Source organism: Callionymus lyra, chromosome 8, assembly GCF_982586985.1.
Source record: "Callionymus lyra chromosome 8, fCalLyr1.hap1.1, whole genome shotgun sequence".
Classification (NCBI taxonomy): domain Eukaryota; kingdom Metazoa; phylum Chordata; class Actinopteri; order Syngnathiformes; family Callionymidae; genus Callionymus; species Callionymus lyra.
In genome coordinates this window covers 11252856-11273032 of record NC_141825.1, presented here as the reverse complement: position 1 = coordinate 11273032, position 20177 = coordinate 11252856, and the positions used below count along the sequence as shown (strand labels likewise).

The following is a 20177-nucleotide window of genomic DNA, read 5'->3' as shown; positions in this document are numbered from 1 at the left end:
CCCCCGTAACGCGATATGTATCGTAACACCAGATACAGCCCTAATATTACTTTTTCTCACACTGACCAAATGTGATTGTTCATGAAGGAGCTGTATATCCATCCATCCATCCATCCATCCATCCATCCATCCATCCATCCATCCATCCATCCATCCATCCATCCATCCATCCATCCATCCATCCATACATCCATCCATCCATCCATCCATCCATCCATCCATCCATCCATCCATCCATCCATCCATCCATCCATCCCACAAACTTCTGTTTATAAGTTATATGTCTTGAATCCTATATAAACGATCAATTGTTTCTCCGCCAATACCCGATAAATAATCCATTACTTACCAAATTCATTTATAAATATTCTTCTGTACTGAAACCTCTTTGAAAGCGCCCGCCCTGCCCCGTACGTCTGCGTCTGCCCTCCATTGACATGGTAATGAGTCTTGGAATAATCGGAGAGACGTTGCTAATAAGGTTGAGTCTGCATTGTTGCGTACGAGGTTGTTTCCCTCCAGCCTCGGTCGTTCTCCTTTACAACGATTAGCCCGTCAAAGTGTGAAATTTCAACGAGAGTGGATGGGGGGGGGAGTCATTAGAGAAGGAGGTGCGTTTGCCTTGTAGTTAAGAGCATATTTTGCAAGCAAATATTTGCAAAGATTTAAAGAAAACACATGGGATTAGCACGATAAACTTCATTTAAGCCTTAAATACCCCTTTCTAATGTGTGCTTAGGCCGGGGCCACGTATGTAAGCCCGCCACATGAGACGGTTGGGCTCGACATGGCTGTCAAGACTCACCTGTGACTGTCAGTATGAACTGAGTCACGCAACATAAATCTAGATCGAGTGTGAAATCGGAATTATCATTCATCGGCAGCGAGAGGTCAAACGCGCATGGCGTGAAAAAAAATACTTGTTTAATAATTCAGGGATGAGAATGAGTTCTGAAACAGTGTCAACTTTTGAAAAGTGAGCCCTCGAGAAGCTGTCAAATGGAAGAAGAACCCATTTGAGAAAAATGTAGTGCAAGTAAGACCTGACTTTCAATCCACGGAAAAATGTATTTGAAGTACGCTAATGGAATTTTAAAGATAACAGATAGCTTGTTAAACTTGTTCATTTAAACACAGAGGAATCCGTACTGAAGCTTCAGATCCGAAGCGCAGGTTAGAAAAAAACAAAACAAAATTGAAGACCTTGCGTGAGTCGAACTCATGACCCGGGGGCCAAATCTGGCTTGCCAAGTCATTTAATGTGGCCCGCCGGGCAGTTGGCTCCAAATCAAAGTACATGAATGTTCATGTTGATATCATGCCCTATGAAGAGCTTAAGCTAAGATGAGGAACAGAGATTCAACGCTGTCAACAAATGAGACTACAACTGAAGTTGAAGGAAATGACAAGACATGACATGAGTGACAACAATTAAAATAATGTTTCTCAGCCACCACGGTACGCTCTTGAATAAACCGAACGGCAGACCCAAACGCATGTGACAACGACATAAGTTTATGCAGACGTGGGTACAATAGACTATTCTTAACACTGTTTAATCATCCAACGGAACGCATGAGTCACATCTTATTTCTTCACAGGTTCCATTCAGAACCAGTAACCGAGTCTTCGCTGACTCATGCATCCAACCAGGCCCATAGAGGGAATAATAATAATATAAGATTGCACATATATCAAGAAGTGAGCTCCACGGAGGATCCGGCTGCCCGCAGGCTAAAAACGCGGTGCACGCGAGAGTGTGTATTATAGTGTGAACCGGTGAAGACGGCTCTCTCCGAGCTGATGGGTGCCCGTGTGTAATTATATACCCTCGACCTGAGTCAGCAAAGCTTCGCCAGGGAAGCAGGACATTGCTTTGTTCGCAGCCAGGCTCAAACACACATTTGAACATTTGAGAAGCGAGGCGAGTTCTCACACACACATCCCCGGCGAGGGAGAAGGCAGGTGACATTAAGGTAAACGGAAAGATCCCCAGGGTTCTGGACTTCAGTAGCAAAGTAGGAAGTCAGTAGACAAAAATGACTTTTGTTTGGACCAAATAAAAAATATATTTCATTTCAAATCTTCCATTTTTAAAAAGTATTTCAACAACATACTTAAAAAATATTTTTTCAAGAATAAAATAAAAATACTTTTTTTGAATAAATACATCTGACTGCATCAAGCTATCAAGAAAATATTCTGAAATGATTTCAAAAACACAGGACATGATATGAAAGTGCCTATGGACTCTGCAAGGCAGTCCTACCTAATGCCAAGGGATCGTATGGAAGTCTCATGTACAACCTCAGAGAAGTATTAAAAAAGAAGCTTTTAATTGAAGCAAAAGAGTGACACAAATAACTATTTAAAAAAGGAGCAAACATATTTGACAGAAGAAAACTTAATTTGCTATTAATTGCCAAAACCTGCTGTCAACTTTCAACTTTTTCTCCAGCTACACTATAAATTGTTTCAATTTTTTTTTTTCTATTATTCTTACAGCATTCATGGTGACATTAAGGAATTATGAATTCTCCTGCCTGCAGTGTCACAGGTTTAAAGCTAAACTCATTAGTTATTTAAAGTTCCTCTTCCAAGGCTTTCTCTATCAATTATTCACACAATTTTTTCGTCTTTTTGAGTTACTCGGTTTTCAATTTCACACTTTGTGAAAGCTCTCGCTGACATAGGCCGAGCGTCAGATAGAAAGAAAAAAGAAAAAATCAAGTCGGACCAAACTTGTACTTAAACATAGAAGTTTAAAGGCTGGAGTTACGCCCGAACACAGGCGTCCTATGTCTGAACAAGAGAGGATCTGATTCATCCACCGAGGACAAGACAGTTCATTGTGTGTGTGTTTTTTTCCAAACAGTTAACAGTGTGCTGAAAGATAAATGCAATGATGAAACACTTGACACACACCTTACGTTTTTCATATGGGGAAAAAAAGTTAAATAGAATGTGTTTTGAATGTTTGAGCATGTATTGCACCAGAATGCTCCAAGAAACCAAATAAAACAAGTTCAGCCACTAAGATAAAAGCATGTAAAACACACATCAGATATAGCTTGGAGGGGAAAAAAAACACTTCCTCCTCCTCCTCGGGATCAGTGTTTTTACAGGTAGACGCTGAAAATCCCACCACCTTCCAATCTGACACCCCCTGCAGAGTTGAACCCTCGAGGAACCCTATGACTAACTCAAGCCATCCACCTCTGGTTTGGATTATACGCAGGGTGGAAAAATCAAAGGCCAAGTTTCTAACTGTGACATTCTTGGAACAACTCCCAGGAGCACAAAGAGAGAGCCATGACTTTTAAGACGTACCTCTACTTCTAAGGTCAAGCCGCTTCTCACGAGTGCTCCCATCACACCCACCTGGTGTTTACCTTGGGAGTTCCAGCATACCTGGCTCCTCGGAGAGAGGCACACAGGTAAACACCTCCATGGAAACAGTGGAGCATGAAGACCTCTAGTTCATGTGAGAGGGAGGACGAGGAAAGCCAGACCGAGTATGCTCTTGGTACATTATGTTTTCTAATGATTGACTTCCTATTCAATCCATCTGAAACTATTCAGGTCCATAAGGTCAATGACAAAACAATGATGTTGTGTTGCAAAAATCTACACAGGACTTCCTGGAAAAGACCTACCCAAAGAAAAACCAAAGCACAATTGCCGTAAAACTTTACTTTTTGTAAAACTCACTCACATAATGGGTCTCGAATGATATTGTCTTTTATTTAGACAGGACCAAAATGAATGATCTTCGAGTTATTTCTTTCTCACCAAACAATTCCATCAAATTTCTTTCTTTCAACATCAGTTTTGCAAATATTGTATAATCGGTGAAATCCATCATCCATGTCCCTTGTAAGTAAGTAAGTAAGTAAATTATATTTATAGAGCGCTTTTCCAGACCAGGGTCACAAAGCGCTTAAACAGTCAAAACAATACTCAATAAAATATATACTTTAAAGGTCAAGATAACACCGAGAACAACACAGGAGTTCTAGAAAATCAAGGAAAAGCCTGCATGAATAAAAATGTCTTAAGATGTTTCTTGAAGGAGTCAGTAGATCCATCAAGTGCAAAGAGAGAGGAAGATCTATTGGTACTGAATCTGTAACATTTCTAAACGAAAAGATACTTGATTATTGGTTTATTTCTACTATATATTAAACAGTGGCTTCAAAAAAAAGATGGGATATATCTAAGGGTTTTACAAATCAAAGTTCAAAATGCTTTGTAACCTCAGAGTAGCTTTAGAAGGAGCAAAACCTGTGTTTTGACTGTGGGAAACGCCTTTTTTAAGACCTTTTTCTGGGAAGAAATAAGTACCTATAGCTGGGCAGCAATTGTGAGGTGTGCCAAATGTGCATTTATGAGGAAGAAGAAAGTTGTATTAGTTTAAAACTCCTTTATATCCAACCATATGTTTAGTTTAACAAAGTTTCTACAGTTTCTATATAGAAAAACAAAACTCATGTAAGTAAAGTGAGCAGAGTTTTGCTGTTATTGTACGACAATTACAGGGCTTTGGTTCGGGCTTCTCCACAGAGCTGATTTATAGTTTGTCGGAGGTGTGGAGTCTCTCTCTCTCTCTCTCTCTGCCTGTCATTACTCTGAGAAGAGTTACGATCGTGTCCGTCACCGAGCAGTGGTGGGGGGAGGATTTTTTTTTTTTTTTCGACAGTCAGGATGAGATAGGGGAAAGGTAAGCTTCAGATTTATGCCTTATTCCCAGTATTTAGGACATGGGATGGGGAACATATCCCACAATCCACTCCGCTTAAAAAGCGGTCTCCCTTCCCCGACTCAAGATCACAGCGTTCATGTTAAATATATAGTACACTGACATAAAAACACGACAAACAAGGCTGATAAGGGAAGAGGTACTTCTGTAGTTTGTTAAACTATTTGAACACCTCATCCATTTTCTTCCAGTTGTGTAAGTAAAAACTGCTCTGTAAACATGTTTTTCTAGTTGTAAAGTGACAGCTTTACAACGACAGCAGAGGCTACACCGATCTATTCAGTCTAGGACCAGGAGTCGCAGCCGACAGCTGCAATAGCATCACATGAAACCAGAAAAAACGTCATGCCACACACAGCACCAGTGATGTCTCCTTGATTTCATTATAATGTTCCTGGAGAAACACATCAATATTCCAAGACTGGGGCGAATTTGTCAAATTCTACCGCCTCCATCCTTCTCATTGATTTAGCATCACTGTGGAGGACATTTTTCTCTCCATCTTCCTGATGTCTTGACCGCCTCACACGCTTCTCTCCCGCTCGCCGGCTGAAGTTATTTACTGCCCGTGAGAGTTCCACGCGACGAAAGTCGACGCAGCATAAAAGGTGCAACCTGGTGCTCACCCGCGCAGACAACACTTGCTGGTCATACGCACATGACCATCCCCGGGGGTCTGCAGATGTTTACGGCGGCAGCAAACGTCGCACACGGTAGACTTGAGGGCAATGAACTGAGAGAGGTAACAGGCAGGTGTTCGCGAGCCCTGCAACTCTAACGTGTCTGTTATTTCGAGTTTATTTGAATGTAAGTTTGGAGTTTGGAAAGAACTCAGATGTGAAGTCAAAGTAGACAACATTTGTTCAAGTTTACTTCAGGACCCTCAAGTGCAAACGTGGGGGAAATCCTGGCCACCAAGTCATGTTTTGTGGCCCACCAGGTGGTTCATGTTAATATCATGACTTATAAAGATCTTTAAGAAAAAGAGATGATCAGTTTCAACACTTATATAAAGACTTCTAGTTAGAGTAAAAATGATGTTGTTATGTAAAAGTGTTTAGGAAAAGGATACAAAAGATAATTAAGATAGACTAACCATCAATAATGTTAACAAAATACTGCAATATTCTGGTCACAAACTGTTTGATAAATATAGATTTTCTGCAAAACTTTGTTGGATCCTGGAGTGATTGAATATGACATCCATGCTATAGATATGTATATGCATTTGTGTTTCTATACAAACCCAACACAACTTCATACGGAGGGAGGCCAATAGAAAATAAAATCCAACATGACTGAATGATTTTTAATTTACTTAATTAAGATATTAACTTTTAAAAGGGCTTTCCTGTGTTCCTCCATTAGAGGAAAACATTAGGACGTTATATAATGGGACATTAATAAGTAGTCCCATCTGTGCTGACGTGACTAAAATATCAATTGCTTGTGGAAAACTCCAGCCAATCCTTCTTCCAGTATGATCTTGTTATATTTTCTTCCAGATTTTCAACTTAATTCTTCAAGCAATATCTGTCTAAACTGACAAACGAGATCTGAGGATTTAGAGAAAATCTATGCAGACGAATTGGATGAAAAATAAAAATAACAAGTAAAACTTTTAAGAAAGCATACAAGCACATTTAGGTGTGTATCTTTAAACAAGAGCTTCATTTTAGAATATTAACGCTCTCTTCCATCGACCAGAGACTACCTTTCAATTCTAACCTTTTGGAGAAAAGGCATGAGAAAGTAGCAAATGAACAACAGTCAGAAGTCCACTAAACATGCCTTGGTATATATGATTATGAACCTCTTGTTCAGGTGACTTGTACCCAAAATAAAACTGACATTTCAAAGGTCTTATCCTGAAGGAGGCTGCTTACGACGGGAGAGAAAAACAATGCCGAGGTGTTGGCAAGGAGCCAGTCTCTAAGGGAAATGTCTCTACAACACATAGTGGAGATCAAAAGCCTTAAGGTGGGTTTTGATGGGAGCAGGTATTCCTGCAGTTTAACAGCAACAACAATGTCTCGCTGGGGTGCGCACTTAAAAGTTATAAAGGCCTGAGATCTAAAAGCAGAACCGCAGTGAAATGCCTTCTCTAAATCCCCTCCTTCCGCTCAGTAATTATAGCTTTTTAGCCGACAAACTACAGGTCTGGTCTGTTTTTCTTTTGCCTCGCGTACAACAGGTGAAGTGCACTTTCTGTGTGGCTTTTTTGTTTATGTAGCGACCAGTGTCTTGGCAAGAATCTGGGGATATATATGGGACATGAATTGCGATACTTTAGGTACAACAATATCTTTGTATTAGTGGAGAAGTATTGTTTGGAAACCAAAATATGTCAAAATGTAGGCTCTAAAAGCTGCTGGAGTCGGCCGTATCCTCTCGTCCTCAGCTGTCGCTGGGATCTCATGACATTTAATCGTATCTTTAGCTGCGAAGGACATATTGACTTGGAGTTTGATTGTAACATAACAAAAATATGTGAATAGTTGTATGTTAATTTCAAAATTATTATTAGTATTATTTATTTATGCACACTTCCTTGTAAACATGAACCATTAAAAATAATTGAAAGCCAATACTTAAAGTATTAAAATAAAGTGTTTATTTAGTATTGTAAGTAAAAAACAGATATATACCAGATACCAGATTGAGATATATCAGCGTTTCAATTTTTTTTTTCAAACCCCTCGTAGTGATAGTCGCAGCTTCTTTTAAAGACACAAGAAATTTCAGATTCTTTCATCCTTGATTGACAGCGTACGGGGGCCCGTGTACGACAGGTCAGAGTACGGTGCGGTACACAAAAACACGTTTCCCCTCGGTCCAATCCTGCGAGGGAAACCATGTTTTCGATGACTAATGCAAGAGAGAGCAGATGTTTTGATAAATCTGAAAAAAAAAACTGGGTTGACTTTGGATTGGAAGGAGCGGGCGTGGGTTAAGGATGAGGGAGCCGGGTGTGAAGGATGCGAAGGCGACGCGAGGAGGACTAGATCAATCTTTTATCACCGCAGTGTACTTTCATCCCTAATGGATCCGACATGAGCACAGCACAGTACAGCGCTGCCTTCCGTCCCAGTGCACCGGGGGAGGAAGGACGCACGGAAAAGAACACGGAGCGTGCGAGGCAGACCGAGCGAAAGACGGAGAGAGTGAGAGAGAGAGAGAGAGAGAGAGAGAGAGAGAGAGAGAGAGAGAGAGAGAGAGGATGATGTCTGGAGGGAGAGAGAGCGAAAAGTTACTCAAACTCCCTTCCCAAAAATAAACAGCCTGACTCTGTTCAAACATATTATTTCCTAGGTATACAGTCAAGTGTTTCTAATGAGCTCCGGCTGTCGGTGCAGGAACTGAACAAACACCTGGTGACTATTTTTCCAAAGCATTAAAGACTTCTCCGAAAAACGTGCGTTTACCAAGAATGATTTAGGGAAAAATGACAGACGCCTCAAAAGGGAGACAAGGAGGAAGCTTTTCTTAGAGGACTCAATCGTATATAAGAGGAATAAAGGAGCGGTAAAAAATGAGATTGCAGAGAACAAGAGCCGACAGGTCTCTGTGGAGGTTCTTGTTCTGTCTCCGTTCAAAATACACTTGTTTGGGGGAGAAGTGATGGGAAAAAAGAGGCACTTGCCACGAATGGAACGTGATGTGTACTTCTTCTATAAAAAACACATCACATAAAATAAAAAGAATAAAAAGAACACATGTAAAGAAAGATTTCTACCATTTATCTTCTACTTATGTTTGCTTGCAAAAGTCATTTTGACTCAGATTACAATCAGGAGAGTGACGGAAATAATATTTACACGTTTCTAGACGAAACTAATTGAACTGTAAAACAAAATATTTTGGCATATTGACTAGAACTGTCACAATCGCGAGGTTGCGCTCAGTAGCGGGTGTGAGAAAATATCAATACGCTCGAATATCACAATATTTCTTTCACGATACTACATCAATATTCAACAGAACTTTTCATTTGTATTATGTTTTGGTGTTTTTTTTGGCTCTCAAATCATTTGTTTACTGTTTATATTGCAATGAGGTTTGAGTAAAATAAAAAATTACAATTAAATCACTGTTTGTTCATTTTTGTGTCGCAATTGAACTTCCTTTTACTAGATGGCAGCAGTCATCACGTCATCAGAACAGATTAAGGAAGGAACAATGGAATTACTCGAGAACCTGACGTTGACTGAGGACGAGAGGATACAGTCGACCTCAGCAGCTGATGTTTGGACATATTTTGGTTTCGAAATAAATGAAAGCAGTTACAACTTTGTCAACGGTCATGTGGTCTGTAAATTGTGCAAGACCAGAGTAAAGTACTCGGGGAATACTTAAAATATATAGTTGTTCCTAAAGTATCACAACATTTTGTATTTTGTAGTCAGATTCTTGCCAAAACACACTCCCAGTGCTGACAATGCAGAACATATAAATAAGGGCGAGATAGAGACACGCATCATCTGCAGAAATGTATTTGTTAAACTGATATAACACCTTCAATATCTGCGTAATATCATCACAATGAGGATTTAAAAAAGAAGGTTAAATGACTTCATTCCTCTTTTTGATGAAAAAAAGTTGAATCTGTAAAAACATCCAACTCGGCAGTGTTATGTAACTCAACCCTTTTTTCTTTTCTTTTTTTAATTCTTTCGACTTTAATGGAGTTTTAAAAGTCATCACGTGTACGGGAATCTTAATTAAAGGAAACTCAAGACGAACTAGTCGAATTTGCTGACATTATCACTTTACACCCCAGTTTCCTCTGCGAGCGACAACGTGAGAGACAGTCCGGGGCAGAAAAAGTTATGAAAAGAATAAGAAAAATCTCTATTAACTAGGGTGCTGTCGGCGATATCATCGAGGTTTCCTGATTGGGTCCGAAATAGAGCTAGATAATGAGCTACGAGTCCCCCCCCCCCTCTCTCTCTCGACTGACACAAACCATGCTGACAAATGTTAAGTGAAAGGCTCAGCATGCATAACCATGAGTCAATGTTTAAATAGGCTTTGAGCCTCTTGGTACATTACACTTGCTCGCAGCATAATTCAACATGCATGAAAATAAGTTCTGAAAGTACACAGTAAAGTACATTGTACTGAAGGAACATTTTTGAAAATTACAATTTTCTCCAGTAAGAGTGAACATTTTAAGAGCAACTTATACACAAAAAAATAAAGATTTCACATTTAATTAAAGTCATATTTAATTTGGCATGACTTTTATTTTAAAAAGGAAGTGTGTCACGTGACCTCCCGCAAACGATCCATTATTATCTCTAAAAGGAAAATGGTGCAGAAAACTTTTCAACTCTAGTGAGCCAAAAAACCATAATCCCAGAGAGAGACTTGAGAGGAACTTCTCAGCGCTGACATTCAAACGTTCAAGGATACGCTCAAACATTCACCAGAAGGAAAAGAAAAAAAAAACTCTTAAACTCACCAAGTGACGGGATTTTTTTTTTTTGTCCTTCGTCTCAATGTCTCTAATGCTCTTTGTCTCTTCTAATTCTCGCCGCCTCACAGCCTCGCTCGGGGGGGAAAATCCTTTAAATCTGACAGAGCAGCAGAGCCGGTTGAGCGGTGTGTGTGTGTGTGTGTGTGTGTGTGTTAGTGTGTGTGTGAGCTAGCAGGTGAGCGAGAGAGAGGTGGGGTGGGGGGGAGGGAGTCCAGTCCGGCGGAGGTCAGAGGCAAAATGACGCGAAGATAACAAATGATGGCGCGACTCTTCTGCTCGCTGGCTTGTCTCAGGAATGCACCTCTCCAGGGTGTCCTCTCCACAGCCAAGATCTGAGAGACTGCAAAGAGTTCTCTCTCTCTCCGTCTACACCCTCCTCCTTCCTTCTCTCCGTCTCACCCACACACAGGAACACACCCTCGCAGTGAGTCCTCTCTCCTTCCCTCCCCTCTCTTTCTCTCCACCCTCTCCGGCTATGTTGTCAACACAACCCGCCCCCTTTTTACAGGTATTTTTTTTTTTTTTTTTGCTTTTAAACTCTTTTGTGTTTTCTTTCGGCGTCGTGTTTCCACGACATGTATTCATGGTGAATGGATTGTTCCTGAAGTATGACCTCATCCCTCCAGCCACGAGTCACATGCACAGCTGATTAAACAAATGAGTTTCTCAGGTGTTCCTTTTTTTTTTTTTCTCCTGGAAATGAGGTCATAGTCCAGCGGTCAGTTCCTGGCGCGTGACTCACACTGAACACCTGATAGGGAGGAAGTAAGAACTGGTATCAGCTGAACATTTTACGACTTGATGATGATTTGTTTTGTTTTTTTTCGATCCTGAAGTTTTTGAGAACAGAACCCAGTACCTCTTCGCATGCATTGAGCCAGAACACGCGTGACAAATGGATCGGGCAGGATGTGTGGGAGCCACACACAGCATGAGCCGACATGTATTCTTTACATCTAAATATCATCTCAATCTAAATTGGAAGCATTACTAACGTCCTCTTTGTGTGTCCTCCTGTACCATCCCCCCCTCTCGCCCCCATCTGAAGATGAAACTTGGGCCTGACAACTGATACCCAGTCGTGTACCAGAGAAACTTCTTAAGGCTAAACTGAAATAGACATGGATTCATCTGACGATGTGATTCAGCGAAACCTGCTTTCTATTCTTCTATGTGTAGAAACTGTCATCGGCTCTATCACCGTTTCCCTTCATGACACATTTTGTTTTCTGTATTTGTTACTGATTTGACTTTTGTTTCTGAAATATAATGTATATTTTATTAACACCCGTATTCGCCTCATGGCAATTTTATTTAAATCTTAAATAACACAACTCCTTGATAATTGAATAATAAAAAAGAAACACCGACTTGGGTAAATATTGACACATGAATTAAGGGATGATATTTGTTTCTAATGAACTGACTTATTATATTATAAAATAGACACATTTTAATACTTTTTTTTTTTACTACGTTCGGAGATAAAGAGCTGACAACTTGAAGATCTATGGCAGTGACAAGGTCCCGAGGTGGTCCGTTTTTCTTAAACACCCACTATTTGACCTCCACAGCCCTTCTCGACTCATATTACCTTTGTGTGAGTTGTGTAAACCACCACTTGACATAACAAGGCTCTCAACAAATGGACCTCACAAATCCTGCTTCCTCAAAGCTGACTTTTAGGAATTACAAACGGACCAAAAAATAGACAGAGAATTAATGGTTATATGGTTATAGTCTATATGCAGTTACCTAGAAATAGTAGGTCATTTATTCATTCGATTAATACGAACTTAAAAACCAGCTTAAGCCAGTGATAATGTGATATTAAAGCATCATTATCATCATTATTGCAAATTTAAGGACATGTTTGGGGACAATATGATGCAAAAAAATATATACTGTACATATGTTCCTTATTAGTTTCTTTTATAAGAATCAAATAAGAGTTTGACATGGTTTGGACAGATGCTCCAGAAATAGCTTTGGATTAATGACATTAATTGGCTGAATGAAATCGGGCAAACAAAAGAGCGAGAGAAAGAATGTGTGGAAGGAGCTTTGAGTCGCCTGCGTCACTCGTGCCCGCAGAGACGTGGCTCACTTTGAACTGCGTTTCGCCGTCTGTAAAGCAAAGCTTTTGGCACATTCTGGGATCGGAGTTGTCAAATCCCTTTAACCACATTGTAGAATCGAAGAAGTATAAAGTGGGTGAGAATCTGAAGGCTCGGCCGAAAGGGCCAAGAGTGAGAAAAGGTTGAGGTGACGGGGAGGCCATTAGTCGTGTCTGTCCCGTCACCGATTTTAATCCAGGAGATGTTATTGAAACTTCACCAAGTTCTATGGAGAAGCGACTGCCGATAAGTGCGGTGGAAGGGAGACCGACAGGGAGTGGGGGTGCGAGGGTATTGTGATGTTAGTGGGGGATTATCAGGCCAAGGCCTCCCAGACCACTGACACCTTCCAGGCATTCCTCAGGACGCCTCCCTCCGCTGTCGAACCCCACATATCATCCTCTTACTCACAGTGACTCAAACATTCCCAAAAACCCCTTTTCTCATCCGACTCGCTGCATCTGATTAAATAAATTCTTGAGTTGTTTTTTTAACATTAAGATAACAGACGCCATTGCTTTAGTATTAGTTTGCAGATAATCTGACATACTTTAATAATGATATTATTTGAATTGTGTCTAGTTTGAGTGACCACATCCACATTCATAGCGAAACACTTACGATATACATTTGGATTATCTTGTTCTATTTTAATGAAACCCTTTTTTTATGAATATAATGTTCATTCAAATATTTTGTAAGCAAAAGCAGCAATAGGTAAGTTTGAAATTATTGTTTCTGGCTCCCCCTAGTGTCAGAACAGCATGTGGGTGGAGCTTCAGTCAGTGTGTTTTTGTTTTTCAAAACTAGATATAGGCTTTTCAGTTTGGTTTCCCTTTTTTTCATCCAGCTAAATTAAAAAAAAAAAAAATCTTATTCTAATTTAAATTCTAAAATTTAGATTTTTTATAACAATACCCTGGAAAATATTCGATGCTGGATACCACAAGGATAGAAATAAAGTAAATGAGTCAAAAATTATATAAATAAATAAATGAATATAATAAAATAAAAATCTATATTTTTGATAATAAGAAGAAAGTCAAAATAACCTCTGTGACAAAATATAACAATTAATAGAATGACAGGTAAAATAATTTATAATAAAAAATTAGCAACTGCAAGTATGAGATGTTTCAGGTCTGAAAAAAAACAATTATCGAGACTTTCGAAAATAAGTATCTCATCCGGATAAAACATTTTAGTATAAGTACTATTTTGAGTTTTAATTATACTCATCACTTTATATGAAAACACTGTACAATATTTGACTCTTGCCTTGTCTTTGTCCTCATTCCTACAGGATTAGTATTCATTGTGGACATATCCACTGTCTTTATAAGCATGAGTTTCTTCAACTGTCAGAGACTTGAATTAGATCTCTTGCTCCAATACAGAGTAGCATCTGGGGCTCATGGCGGCTCTTCACCCTGGACTTGAGCAATTTGAAGGATGCGTAATGGAAATTGCAATCATTATTGAGTAAACTTTAAATCAGGAATAAAAGATAATGAATATTATTTTTGAATAACGTTCACTGCGCTCCATTACAACCCCTCAACCGTAAAAATAACATCAAGGGTGTGTGTCGACAAAACCGCAGCCAAGGGAAGACAAGACTCTTGTGAAAAATAGACCTGTTGGGTCTGGCAGTGGTTCAAACAACTCTGTTTGAGAGCTGAGAGAAGTCGATGCATGCTAATAAAATCTCTGTTGGCCGTGCATAAAGAATGAGCAGCAATACGATGACCTGTCTCTGCTTCTTTAACTTCCTGGTTTCTTATTTATGACTTTTGTTTTACTACGGCTCAATGAAATTTAACATCCCGCTGTAAACATGACTTCATCCTAACCCCAGAGATAGCAATCATATGTTTTTGACAATTATTCCCTTCTCTTACTTTCTCATTATGGTCTGACCAACTCAGTTGTGTAGTTGCGCCGCATCTATCATTACAACAAGCAGGACGGATGAAGGTAATTGCACTGCTACGCTTAAATATAGAACACTCGAAACCAAGAACAAAGACTTTTGGGGAGGTTTTTTCTACAAACAACTTGTCGACTACATATCACTGTAAACAACCGATGTTAAAGGCCAGCAGGGATTGTCGTATTTACTTAGGTGTCAAACAGAAGTTAAAGGCTAGTGAGTCAAGTTTATACTGTAAATGCTACTTGTGTGGCATTAGGATCAAACCACATATTCTTTAATGACAAACAATATTAGTAATTGTAATTGTTATTGTCATTGTTACTTACTTAATTACTTACTTACTATAAATGCTATTTCTGTGACCTTAGGAAACAACCTATTCTTTATTGAGAAAAAAAAAATAGAAATTGTAATTGTTATTGTCATTGTTACTTACTTACTTACTATAAATGCTACTTCTGTGACCTTACGAAACCACAATCTATTCTTTATTGACAAACAAAATTAGAAATTGTAATTGTTATTGTCATTGTTACTTACATACTTACTTTAAATGCAACCTCTGTCACCTTAGGAAAAAACGACCTATTCGTTATTGACAAACAAAATTATGCTTAAAGTATAAATATTTTAACTGGGTTTTGTTTTTGATTGTTAAAGCGCTTTGTGAGCCTGATCTAAAAAGGTGCTTTACGGATAATCTTTACTTGCTTAATTTAAGTTTTTTAAATGAATCAACTTAGTTGGATGTAGCATCTGTTTGCTAACATCACTGACTTTTATTTTCACTTTCAATCTTTTTTTTCTGTAATTTGATCTAATTGTAGCTAAAGTAGGGGATCATGGGGAAGTTTTGCCAATTTTACAAACTTTTAGATGTGGACCACACAGTGACAAGACTCTTCATAAGGTATTGTTTAGGTTTTTCACCAAAAACCGGCGAAACATTTGTACTTTGTAAATGGTGCTGGTGCCCAAACGGAATGGAAATAGAATGGAAAACAAATAACATTTCTGAAGTACAATTTGGACTTTGATCATGTTTCCATTGCAACAGACTTGGTCTGTGTTATGTGTTGTCAGTATTTCGTTCGGGGCTGATTTTTAGGAGACTCACATTTCTACATTAACTACCTAACTACCTATCTACCTGCCTTCCTACCTACCTACCTACCCTCCTACCTGACTACCTACCTACCTCCCTGACTACCTACCTACCTACCTGACTACCTACCTACCTATCAACTTGACTACCTATGAACCTGAATACCTACCTACCTACCTGGCTACCTACCTACCTGACTACCTACCTGACTATCTACAAACCTGACTATCTACCTACCTACCTACCATAAGGATTAAGCAAATATTAAGCAAAGCGGTTAATCATTTCCTATCTTTGCCGTCTTGTGTTCTTCCCGTCAATATTAATTACAAATGAACCAGTAAAAAGACTGCGACAGAATATTTAAAACATTGGCTTTTTTACCATCTTCGGGGCAGGTCGGGACACGATTCCCCGCTTAAGGCAAAAGACGAGAGAAAGTGATAAGAAAAAGCTAATGTGACGACTTAAATGGCAGGAAATATAGCTCAGCAGACAGGGAAGTCATAAGTGCACGCCAGGTCAAGGGCCAGAGGTGAACAAAAGCTACATAAGCGGCAGAAAGAGTAAAGAAAAACAAGGTACGCAGACGCATACACAGCCGCCAATCCATCTGTTTTCTCTCCTCTCTAAACAGTATATTTGTTTTGGCAATAGTTCCCCTTTCTCCTTTCTTAAGTCCTAAACCTTCTTTTCAAGGCAACACAAAAAGTCGACCATGTCACTCATCGTTTCACTCGGTCCGAACATAGAGGCCCTTTTCTTTTTGCGGCCGAGCATCTGGGGAGCTGAACAATTCAAACACCTGCTGGAGCGACAGCTTTAAAAGCTCACTAATACCAGCCTGTCATCTTTCCTGCTTCTGTGTCTGAGCTGGATCAAAGCAAAGGTGCAACTGCCACACATTAGCGGAATCTTTTGTAAGTGAAATAATACTACCTGGGCACATGTCAGAAGATTTGACGGACGATACGTTTGGACGGATTATAGAGATGCGTTTTGGATTTTCAAACGGATTTCGACGAGCAAAACAAAATTGGCCCCAGAACATCACTTAGAGACCTCCTAAATTTTAATGAGGCCGCTAAGAGTATCTATCAACATCTTCATCAGGTTGGAGTGCGTCTTCAAGTGGGCACACACGTGGTATTGAATTCATTACTCACCCGTGGATGTGCCAGATTACTAATCAGTGCTTAGACAAAGGCCATATGTGTGCGTCGCTCCCACGTATGCCCCCCACACACACATCTGCCAGAGCCTATCAGCAAGAATGTGAGGATTGTCGGGTCAGCAGTGACATCATGGCAGTCTGTCAAAGGCGACAAACGCGCCCTTAGTGCCAGTTTCCTCATAGTTGCGTCAGCGAAACAATAACAAGCCTTGGATCAAATATTAACGCGCGGGTGACACTGACGGCCAAAACTTGTAACTATTTGTTTTACTAATTATAACAACAAAGAAAGACACATCAAAAGCACTCCAAACCAGAAAGATTACTTTAAGGCAAGAGGGAATAAGGTGCTAAACTTAAGTCTCGCCGCAGATCATCCAATGAGGAACAAATTGTTCGATCAAATTTGAAAGTTGTACATGCATGTTTTCTAAATCAAAGATATTCATTCATTTTCTATTCCGTTTAATCCCTTATGGGGGTTGCAGGGGCTGGATAAGTTTCCCAATTGATTTGGGCGAGAGGTGGGGGGACACACTGGACACACACCTAAGAACCTACATCAAGGATGTACCGTAAAAGCCATTAATTTTCTCAAAGATGACAGTGCGCCTTATAATCCGGAGCGCCTTATATATGAACATTACCTGGTGGGTGACTTGTTTATAAACACTTTCATGACTCTGAGCCGACCTAGCCGACCTAGCCGACACGCCGTGGGCAGGATTACGTCATTATGACATCAGGGAGTGGGATTTTCAAACGCACGTCACATCATGGCCGGACGTCTATGGAGTAAGATTACTGCCACCTTTTTGAGCGAGTGTGTCTTGGTTGTTGTACACTCAAATTCACTCTGCTGCACGCTCAACCAGTCATACACGTGGGTTCAACATGTCATACACGCACGCTCTAGCCGTCATACATGTGCTCAACTTCACTGCTGCTCGCTCAACAGTTGTTTGCTCACAACACCAGTCTCACGCGCCGCTGCTTGAAGCATTTTAATCATCATTTGAACATCGTTAACATGGGAGTGAACAAAGTTGTCAGAAAGCTTAATAAAGTTTGACTTTATCTGACTGTTTTGTTGACATCCCCTTTAGCACAGCTTTATCTAGTGGATGCATAACGCAACCCCGGTCAAATGTTTTACTGTGACTTTTATTCTATGCGCCTTATAATCCGGTGCGCATTAATTGTGAAAACAGTTCTAAAATAGGCCATTTATTGAAGGTGCGGTTTATAATCTGGTGCGCCTAATAGTGATGAAAATACGGTATTCAGTCGTTTATTTTGGAGGATTGGAGAAGGTTTACTGTTCGGTCGTCTCAATATTTTTGTAATGAGTGTTGCAGGAAAAAAGCAAGACATATTTTGACTTCTTCAATGGGTTAAAAAATAACTCTCTAGACGAGAGATGGATCATGAAATTCAAACCCGAATTCTTCTCAACAAAGGCGGTGGAAATACTATTATTCAAAACGGAGAAAGTTACTATGAAGTGATTAACAAAGAACATAACCTGAGGCAAGACCTACACAAGTAGGTTAGTATTTCAAGACGCACAACAACGACAACGAAAGTGCATTACCAGTCCAACATGTCTGAGAACATTGCTATTCAGAGGAGAATAAGTCACCGTGATCACTAACACACACTTCCTTCATGTGTCTGCGGCGCAGGTCAAGTGTCAGTCAACAGATGCATGTGTGTCATCAGATAGAGTGCAACCTCAGAGAGGCGCTCATTTTTAGAGTTGCCATGGCAATCAAACAAGACGCCGACCACACGGTTGGTCGAGCCCGAGGAGACGAGCGACAGCAGTGCCACTCGAGGCCAGTCGCCGTAACAATACATCAACTCATCGTTGGCCAGAACACAATCCCAGTCCGTGGTGAATATTTCATGGTGGGGCGAATAAATATTTGCTTCTACTGCAACAGATCTTGTTACAGGAGGATTGAAAGTATATTTGCGGTGTCATAAAAGCCACAAGCGCACCGAAGGATTTCAGGCACAGGTTTAATACTGGAGGCAGCAGCTGTGTTCAAATTACTTTTTTAATCAAACCCACATTATAACAACTTTACACAGAAAAATGCAAACCCCACACAGTTAATGTTGTAGTTTATTAAATCAATGTTTATTTAGTAGATTTTTTTTGCTGTGAATTTATGTCGTCCCAGACTATTGTATACAACACAGCCGTTCCTAGGTTTTAAATACCTCAAACCTGCTCATGTCAAACTGATATTGAGATTTTTTTCTGGACGATGTAAATGATTTTAGCTAAGTTTTTATTATTAGTTAACATTGAGTCTTGTCGTTACCGGTCACCACCATTTTTCTGTTGCATATCGTCACATGAGGAAGATGTTTTGTCAAAACTGTTGACAAAAAATTCCCATATTTTCCACCGATAATGTATGTGAAACCCTGCAATAAAACATTTGTAATAACGGGGCCATATAAATGATATAAGGGTCTTTGTTGATTTACGTTTAGATGAGGCTCAAAAATACGAGGCTTTTCTTGAAAACTTTAATACTGTATAAAGGCCAAATTTACAATATTTCTGATATTATATTTTGTTTATTTGCGGCTTTGGGGCTTTTTCTTTCACTTCACTTGTTTTTTATGAATTCCAACTAGTACTTATATCATAATAATAACCACATTGATAATGATTTCACCCTCAAAACGGATAATTCATGTGACAAAGAGAGTTTCTGACACTTTGTTAAAGTGAAAAATAAAAAGTGTCTATAATGTATTTGTGTCATGAGCGGTCAATAAAAAATGACATTAGCTTGCTCAGAATCCAACGAAGGCATGGTGTGGAACTCTTAATTCCTCTTCTTGTCGATGCATGGGAGCAACCGACATAATTGTTTTTCTTTGCTCTTAGAGCCAATAACTTTCCACAAAAGATGATGTAAGCTTGGCTCCACGATGGGTGGCAAACACACAGAGAGTAGTTGTTAACCCACCCAATCATCTTTGAACCCCCCGCCCCCATCATGGTGGTCCAAACATATTTCAATGACTTTTAATTTGTTTAAGCTTTATAAGTCAAATCAGAGCCAAAGCAAAAAAACTGATGTCTTATGAGGTTGTTGGACTCACCGCCAGCAGGACAACCGGGAAAAAAGGGTGATGGGATCTTGTCACTGAAGCTTGGTGTTGTGCTCCTGGGCTACCTGATCCAGCCGGGCCTGTGTGACACAGAGACTGGACTGAAAATGATATACACAGAGGAGGGGGGGGCGGCTACAGGGGCAAGTGAAGTGGTGCCGCCATTCGCTGTCGTCCCTGGAAACCAACGCTCTTTTCAAAGGAATCACCCAATGGCGAACACCGGTGATTGTGTTCAAACAAAAAAGTCACATGACTGACCGAGCACCACTCCCACCGCCCCAAAGTGAGAAGAGGGGGTGATGAAGGGTGTATTGGGGAGGGTGGGGGGAGGCGGGGGGGGTGCAGGAGGAGGCCACGGAGGAGAGACAAAAGAACGATAAAAATAGTTTGATGAGTTGGAGTCAGAGTTCAGTAGTTCACTGTGACCACACAAACTGGCTCTGCATCCTTCGTTACTCAACTATTT

General features: G+C 40.0%; 1 protein-coding gene across 2 annotated transcripts in view; it reads right to left on the bottom strand.

Moving 5' to 3' along the window:
- The window catches only part of rassf7a (Ras association domain family member 7a), a 36747-nt gene extending 16959 nt beyond the window's left edge, over positions 1 to 19788 (bottom strand). The window contains exon 1 of one of the 2 annotated variants that reach the window (XM_087796683.1): positions 19700 to 19788. The gene's annotated coding sequence lies outside the window, so the exon portion shown is untranslated. Of the gene's footprint in view, positions 1 to 10223; positions 10839 to 19699 lie in introns of those variants that run through there. The other variant, XM_087796682.1, reaches the window with a different exon arrangement.
- Between the last annotated feature and the right edge of the window lie 389 nt (positions 19789 to 20177).